Source organism: Salmo salar, chromosome 23 (genome assembly GCF_965601325.2).
Source record: "Salmo salar chromosome 23, fSalSal1, whole genome shotgun sequence".
Lineage (NCBI taxonomy): Eukaryota > Metazoa > Chordata > Actinopteri > Salmoniformes > Salmonidae > Salmo > Salmo salar.
This window is the reverse complement of record NC_138313.1, coordinates 44,062,523-44,071,734: the sequence shown is the minus strand read 5'-3', so window position 1 is coordinate 44,071,734 and position 9,212 is coordinate 44,062,523. Positions and strand designations below refer to the sequence as shown.

Here is a 9,212-nt window from a genome sequence, read left to right as displayed (position 1 = left end):
AACTACAACAATACTGAATGAACAATGAACACTTTTATTTTAACTTAATATAATAGATAAATACAATCTTTTTAGTCTCAAATAAATAATGAAACATGTTCAATTTGATTTAAATAATGCAATTTAAAAATATATACTTCTGTGTATTGATTTTAAGAAATACATTGATGTTTATGGTTAGGTACATTTGTGCAACGATTGTGCTTTTTTCACGAATGCGCTTTTGCTAAATCATCACCCGTTTGGCGAAGTTGAAGTAGGCTGTGATTCGATGATAAATTAACAGGCACCGCATTGATTATATACAATGCAGGACAAGCTAGTTAACCTAGTAATATCATCAACCATGTGTAGTTAACTAGTGATTATGTTAAGATTCGTTTTTTTTAAAGATAAGTTTAATGCTAGCTAGCAACTTACCTTGGCTCCTTGCAGCCACAAGGTCCTTTTGACGCTGCACTCGGGTAACAGGTGGTCAGCCTGCCACGCAGTTTTCTCGTGGAATGCAATGTAATCGGCATCCAAAAAGGCCGATTACCGATTGTTATGAAAACTTGAAATCGGACCTAATTAATCGGCCATGCCGATAAATCGGTCGACCTCTAGTTCGTAATAGTTTGCGAGCCCTGCAAAATCTGACGAGCGTCGTAGCCCGTGTAGTAGGATTCAGTCTTAGTCCTGTATTGATGCTTTGCCTGTTTGATGGTTCATTGGATAGCATAGCGGGATTTCTTATAAGCATCCGGGTTAGAGTCCTGCTCCTTGAAAGCGGCAGCTCTACCCTTTAGCTCAGTGCAGATGTTGCCTGTAATCCATGGCTTCTGGTTGGGGTATGTACGTATGGTCACTGTGGGGATGAAGTCATCGATGGACTTATTGATGAAGCCAGTGACTGATGTGGTGTACTCTTCAATGCCATCAGAAGAATCCTGGAACATATTCCAGTCTGTGCTAGCAAAACAGTCCTGTAGCTTAGCAACTGCTTCATCTGGCCACTTCCTTATTACGATTCCTTTTTTATGGTGGTTCCACTGTGTCTTCAGACCATAGGCGGGAAAGATGGAGGCAGGTTGAAACTTGCATAATTGGAATTCAAGATAGCTCCACATTCAGGTCCTGGCTTCCTCCCTCCATCAGTTTTATTATGAAAGGCACCTTTGTTCCACACACAGTGCACATGCTTTTTAATGGGAATGTACATGTTCTGTGTTCATCGAATTGTGTAAGTCAATTTGCATGTTTTATTTTCATAATTGAATGAGGTCTAGGGTTTAGCAAGAATCTCTCAGCCCACATATTGTATAATGCCGTAGGCTATCCATATTTGGAGTAGGCCAATACTGCCTAATATTATGTTGTTTAGCCGACATGATTCTGGATATTTTTTTTATACACAAGATATGAATAAAGAGCGCTCTCTGCACGAGTGAATGTCAGTGATGTCCTTGGTGCAGGTCCTTGGACCGTAAAGGTTACAGTTAGTAGGACACGCAAAACAACGCGGGAGGAGGGAACAGCAAATAAGCCACTGCCCACTGCGCTTGTGGATGCTCAGCGCAACAAGTTAGCCAGCAGACATTTGATCTGCTCAGTGCTCCTCTGCCTTCGTATTGACAACTCCCACAACCGCTTCTCCTCTTCCAGTCTTGTCTACCTTTCCCCACGGACTACTTTACTATCGAGGACGATGATGTGGACATTCGCCCGACTTTCCCTTCTGTGAGTGCGCCGTGGAAGTGATATACTCGACAGCATAGCTACCCGCAGCTTCCACCACGGTAGGTGTAGTCCACGACGAGACCACAGACATCGTCAATGAGCGGCAGATTTATTTCTGCTTCGCGTTTCTGGTACTGCATTTGCCCGTTGATTTTGAAGAAAGACAAGTTAATTGGAAATAGGACAGACATGAGCTGACGATTAGGGAACAACGCATTCAAGTTTGACAGTAGCCTAACGTTATTATGATTATGTTATTACATAACGGTCATATGGGACTCTATCAAATTAGGTGGAGACAGGTTGGTACTCGGTCATATAAATATGTTTTTGAATTACATAATGAAAATCTTCAACACTCATGCGACTGTGCTGTGGGGTAGTCTATGCACTAATCCTATCCATTTATAGCTATCTTGGCCAGGTCGCAGTTGTAAATGAGAACTTGTTCTCAACTAGCCTACCTGGTTAAATAAAGGTGAAATAAATAAAATAAAATTGTTACGAAGGAAACTAAAAACGTGACAACTGATAAGGCATTATTCTGTGCCAACTTTGAGCTGTTTATCCAGAATATTGAACGAGGTGTGGAGAGAGAGCGTTCCAGTGTGTTAACGATAAGACCTCACATGGCTGCTCAAATAGACTGTACGGTTCTCACACGGTAGTTTCTACTTCGGGGAATGGAAACGTGTCACCCAGTATGTGATGTTCCTGGGTCTACAAGGTATGTAGTTGGGTTATGATGATTAGTTTACCTCACATCACCTTGTACATTTAGTGTCTGTCTGAAAAGTGACGACAGGCATGTTCTAATTATCATACAGATCATCAGTTCCAGACAGTGGTTAGTAACGAGACACTACTATCAGACAGATCATCAGTTCTAGACAGTGGTTAGTAACGAGACACTACTATCAGACAGATCATCAGTTCTAGTCAGTGGTTAGTAACAAGACACTACTATCAGACAGATCATCAGTTCTAGACAGTGGTTAGTAACGAGACACTACTATCAGACAGATCATCAGTTACAGACAGTGGTTAGTAACGAGACACTACTATCAGACAGATCATCAGTTCTAGACAGTGGTTAGTAACGAGACACTACTATCAGACAGATCATCAGTTCTAGACAGTGGTTAGTAACGAGACACTACTATCAGACAGATCATCAGTTCTAGACAGTGGTTAGTAACGAGACTACTATCAGACAGATCATCAGTTACAGACAGTGGTTAGTAATGAGACACTACTATCAGACAGATCATCAGTTCTAGACAGTGGTTAGTAACGAGACACTACTATCAGACAGATCATCAGTTACAGACAGTGGTTAGTAACGAGACACTACTATCAGACAGATCATCAGTTCTAGACAGTGGTTAGTAACGAGACACTACTATCAGACAGATCATCAGTTACAGACAGTGGTTAGTAACGAGACACTACTATCAGACAGATCATCAGTTCTAGACAGTGGTTAGTAACGAGACACTACTATCAGACAGATCATCAGTTACAGACAGTGGTTAGTAACGAGACACTACTATCAGACAGATCATCAGTTCTAGACAGTGGTTAGTAACGAGACACTACTATCAGACAGATCATCAGTTCCAGACAGTGGTTAGTAACGAGACACTACTATCAGACAGATCATCAGTTCCAGACAGTGGTTAGTAACGAGACACTACTATCAGACAGATCATCAGTTCTAGTCAGTGGTTAGTAACGAGACACTACTATCAGACAGATCATCAGTTCTAGACAGTGGTTAGTAACGAGACACTACTATCAGACAGATCATCAGTTACAGACAGTGGTTAGTAACGAGACACTACTATCAGACAGATCATCAGTTCTAGACAGTGGTTAGTAACGAGACACACTACTATCAGACAGATCATCAGTTCCAGACAGTGGTTAGTAACGAGACACTACTATCAGACAGATCATCAGTTCTAGACAGTAACTTGCGTGGGTAAAATCAATGGGTAAGCCAAAAAAAAGCCATATTGCAACCTATGTATTGTGATAATTGCGTTTTTTGCTCTATAACCTGTTAGTTCATATGCCTTGCGACCGTGATATATAGGCCTAAAGCCAGAGACAATAAGAAGACACAGTGGCAGAATACATTCAACATAACCTTTGTTTTATCACAAAACCAGATATCAACCTCTGTGGACTAAACCGGACAGACAAAGCATATTGCATGTAACAGACCTACATGACCTACAGCATGGTCAATCAAGTTAATGTTTCCGACATTTTCAGACCACTAAACAACTATTGATTTAGAACCACAGACAGTTACTGTAGGTCACAAAGAAAACAGGAGCTGCCTCCACTATACTGTACATCAACATTTCAACATCATCAAATCACCTACACTTAGTCTAATACAGTGACAAAAAATACCAAAAACTATTTAGTGCAATCAACATGTTAAATATGATGTGACTTCCTATGGTATTGTTTTCTCTGTGTGAGGGTGGGGGGGTATGTTGTGCAAGTAGAAAAAGATGTTGACTCACTGTACTTGTAGAGAAACACCAAAGCCATCCTCCTCTCTTTCATGTTGACTCACTCTACTTGTAGAGAAACACCAAAGCCATCTTCCTCTCTTTCATGTTGACTCACTGTACTTGTAGAGAAACACCAAAGCCATCCTCCTCTCCTTCATGTTGACTCACTGTACTTGTAGAGAAACACCAAAGCCATCCTCCTCTCCTTCATGTTGACTCACTCTACTTGTAGAGAAACACCAAAGCCATCCTCCTCTCCTTCATGTTGACTCACTCTACTTGTTGAGAAACACCAAAGCCATCCTCCTCTCTTTCATGTTGACTCACTGTACTTGTAGAGAAACACCAAAGCCATCCTCCTCTCCTTCATGTTGACTCACTCTACTTGTTGAGAAACACCAAAGCCATCCTCCTCTCTTTCATGTTGACTCACTGTACTTGTAGAGAAACACCAAAGCCATCCTCCTCTCTTTCATGTTGACTCACCCTACTTGTTGAGAAACACCAAAGCCATCTTCCTCTCTTTCATGTTGACAACACGGTCTATCACTCTGTCATCAGTACACACTTTTATTTGTTGTTGTCCTTGGCTACCTGGCTAAAATGCTCGCTAGCCTAACTTCAATTCATGGGCAACGTTAGCAAGTTAACATTAGCCTTCTACATCTAGCTACATATTGAACTAACATCCTCTCAGTCCAGGGGCACAATGTATTTTATGGTTGGATCAGAATTGCCATTATAATCAAATCAAATGTTATTAGTCACATGCGCCGAATACAACAGGTGTAGGTAGACCTTACAGTGAAATGCATAATTACGAGCCCCTTACGAGCCCCAACCAACAATGCAGTTTAAAAAAAATACGGACTAGAATAAGAAATAAAAGTAACAAGTAATTAAAGAGCAGCAGTAAAATAACAATAGCGAGACTATATACAGGGGGTACCGATACAGAGTAAATGTGCGGGGGCACCGGTTAGTCGAGTTAATATCTACATGTAGGTAGAGTTATTAAAGTGACTGTGCATAGATGATAACAACAGAGAGTAGCAGCGGTGTAAAAGAGGGGTGGGGGGGGCAATGCAAATAGTCTGGATAGCCATTTGATTAGATGTTCAGGAATCTTATGGCTTGGGGGTAGAAGCTGTTTAGAAGCCTCTTGGACCTAGACTTGGCGATCCGGTACCACTTGCCATGCTGTAGCAGAGAGAACAGTCTATGACTAGGGTGGCTGGAGTCTGTGACAATTTTTAGGGCCTTCCTCTAACACCGCCTGGTATAGAGGTCCTGGATGGCAGGAAGCTTGGCCCCAGTGAGGTACTGGGCCGTTCGCACTACCCTCTGTAGTGTCTTGTGGTCGGAGGCCGAGCAGTTGCCATACCAGGCAGTGATGCAACCAGTCAGGATGCTCTCGATGGTGCAGCTGTAGAACCTTTTGATGATCTGAGGACCCATTCCAAATCTTTTCAGTCTCCTGAGGGGGAATAGGTTTTGTCGTGCCCTCTTCATGACTGTCTTGGTGTGCTTGGACCATGTTAGTTTTGTGGTGATGTGGACACCAAGGAACTTGAAGCTCTCAACCTGCTCCACTACAGCCCTGTCGATGAGAATGTGGGCGTGCTCGGTCCTCTTTTTCCTGTAGTCCACAATCATCTCCTTTGTCTTGATCACGTTGAGGGTGAGGTTGTTGTCCTGGTACCACACAGCCAGGTCTCTGACCACCTCCGTATAGGCTGTCTCGTTGTTGTCGGTGATCAGGCCTATCGCTGTTGTGTCACCAGCAAACTTAATGATGGTGTTGGAGTTGTGCCTGGCCGTGCAGTCATGAGTAAACAGGGAGTACAAGAGAGGACTGAGCACGCACCCCTGAGGGACCCCTGTGTTGAGGATCAGCGTGGCAGATGTGTTGTTACCTACCCTTACCACCTGGGGGCAGAGGGAGGTGTTTAGTCCCAGGGTCCTTAGCTTAGTGATGAGCTTTGTGGGCACTATGGTGTTGAACGCTGAGCTGTAGTCAATGAATAGCATTCTCACATAGGTCTTCCTTTTGTCCAGGTGGGAAAGGGCAGTGTGGAATGCAATAGATAGTGCATCATCTGTGGATCTTTTGTGGTGTTATGGAAATTGGAGTGGGTCTAGGGTTTCTGGGATAATGGTATTGATGTGAGCCATGACCAGCCTTTCAAAGCACTTCATGGCTACAGACGTGAGTGCTACGAGTCGGTAGTCATTTAGGCAAGTTACCTTAGTGTTCTTGGGCACAGGCACTATGGTGGTCTGCTTAAAACATGTTGGTATTATAGACTCGGACAGGGAGAGGTTGAAAATGCCAGTGAAGACACTTGCCAGTTGGTCAGCGCATGCTCACAGTACACGTTCTGGTAATCCGTCTGCCCCTGCGGCCTTGTGAATGTTGACCTGTTTAAAGGTCTTACTCACATCGGCTGCGGAGAGCGTGATCACACAGTCTTCCGGAACAGCTGGTGCTCTCATGCATTCAATGCTGTCCTAGTGCCAGCCTCAGTCTGTGGTGGTATGTAAACAGCTACGAAAAATACAGATGAAAACCCTCTAGGTAGATAGTGTTGTCTACATCTTATCAAGAGATACTCTACCTCAGGCAAGCAATAGTTCGAGACTTCCTGTTATTTACAAAAAATACATAGTCGCCCACCCTTTGTCTTACCAGACGTTGCTGTTCTATCCTGCCGGTGCAGCGTATAACCAGCCAGCTGTATGTTGATAGTGTCGTGGTTCAGCCACGACTCCGTGAAACATAAGATATTACAGTTTTGAATGTCCCGTTGGTAGTTTAATCTTCCGCGTAGGTCATCGATTTTATTCTCCAAAGATTGCACATTTGCTAGCAGAATCGAAGGAAGTGGAGGTTTATTCAATCACTTACGAATTCTCAGAAGGCAGCCCGCCCTCGGCCCCTTTTTCTCTGCCTCCTCTTCACGCAAATCACAGGGATCTGGGCCTGTTCCTGAGAAAGCAGTATATCGTTCGCGTCGGGCTCGTCAGACTCATTAAAGGAAAAAAAGGATTCTGCCAGTCCATGGTGAGTAATCGCAGTCCTGTTGTCCAGAAGTTATTTTCGGTCATAAGAGATGGTAGCGGCAACATTATGTACAAAATAAGTTTAAAAATAGAAGTTACAAACAACGTGAAAAAACAAACAGAAAACACAATCGGCTGGGGACACATAAAACAGCCTTCTCAGCCTTCTTCTCTGGCGCCAATTTTATTTAATTTTTTTATTTATTTTTAATCAATGGCCTGTACGGAGAATTAAGTTAAATCACAAGTCCAAATCCTCATCTCCATCCATGGCTAATTTAGGAAAGGGACAATTTTAGCTAGCTAGCTAGTCACCGGAGGACAACAACACAAGGAGATGAACAACCAGTTTCTGTCAATGAGTAAGCCTATGCTCTCGATGTGATTGGAGCGAAGCCAAATCCAAACTGGCATATACAGCTTTTTAATAGCTTCCTCTCTGATCTGTATACAGTATTATAATAGCTTCCTCTCTGATCTGATCTGTATACAGTATTATAATAGCTTCCTCTCTGATCTGTATACAGTATTATAATAGCTTCCTCTCTGATCTGAATACAGTATTTGAATAGCTTCCTCTCTGATCTGTATACAGTATTATAATAGCTACCTCTCTGATCTGTATACAGTATTATAATAGCTTCCTCTGATCTGTATACAGTATTATAATAGCTTCCTCTCTGATCTGATCTGTATACAGTATTATAATAGCTTCCTCTCTGTTAAATGTCTGCTCTTAATTAAGATTCAAGATGTCTGCAGAAAGAATGGGGTGTCAGCGATGACATGACACCCTGACTTTGAAAAATCTCTTTTGGTTATTGAACTACAGTAAGTGAGGTGGATTTACACCCGATAACTGAATTTCATCATGGGTCCCTGATCTGTACTACACAGGAATGCATAATAATGGATATGAATGTCATTCTCTTCATGGTGATGTTTCCTAAATAGGTTGTAGCAGGTATACATATGCAATATCCTCTTTTGCATATTTGGGTATTATTCTACATACTGACTATTATTTTAATGACCTCTGACCCCAAACAAGACCAAATTTGGTTGGTCCGGACCAAATATAAACCAATCATAGGCGTCTATGTTTCACAAGGTTGGACATCAAAGTATAGTATAGTTCAGTAGAGTACAAAACAGCACAGAACACTACAGTATAGATCAGTACAGTAGAGTTCAGTAGAGTACAGTAGAGCATAGTTCAGTACAGTAGAGCTCAGTACAGTAGAGTTCAGTAGAGTACAGAACTGCACAGAACAGTACAGTATAGTTCAGTAGAGTTCAGTAGAGTAGAGTTCAGTACAGTAGAGTTCAGTATAGTTCAGTACAGTAGAGTTCAGTACAGTAGAGTTCAGTATAGTTCAGTACAGTATAGTTCAGTAGAGTTCAGTACAGTAGAGTTCAGTACAGTAGAGTTCAGTACAGTATAGTTCAGTACAGTATAGTTCAGTACAGTAGAGTTCAGTACAGTATCGTTCAGTACAGTATAGTTCAGTACAGTATAGTTCAGTATAGTTCAGTAGAGTTCAGTACAGTATAGTTCAGTACAGTATAGTTCAGTACAGTATAGTTCAGTACAGTATAGTTCAGTATAGTTCAGTAGAGTTCAGTACAGTATAGTTCAGTAGAGTATAGTTCAGTATAGTTCAGTACAGTATAGTTCAGTAGAGTTCAGTACAGTAGAGTTCAGTACAGTAGAGTTCAGTACAGTAGAGTTCAGTACAGTATAGTTCAGTATAGTTCAGTAGAGTTCAGTACAGTAGAGTTCAGTACAGTAGAGTTCAGTACAGTAGAGTTCAGTACAGTAGAGTTCAGTAGAGTAGAGTTCAGTACAGTATAGTACAGTAGAGTACAGTATAGTTCAGTAGAGTTCATTTCAGTACA

At 41.9% G+C, this 9,212-nt stretch overlaps 1 protein-coding gene across 2 annotated transcripts in view; it reads left to right on the top strand.

The window, feature by feature from the left end:
* The first annotated feature begins 1,529 nt into the window (after positions 1 to 1,529).
* Positions 1,530 to 9,212, top strand: part of LOC106584691 (GRAM domain-containing protein 2A) — a 97,693-nt gene continuing 90,010 nt past the window's right edge. For both annotated transcript variants that reach the window (XM_014170191.3, XM_014170192.3), the window contains exon 1: positions 1,530 to 1,778. The gene's annotated coding sequence lies outside the window, so the exon portion shown is untranslated. The remainder of the gene's footprint in view (positions 1,779 to 9,212) is intronic.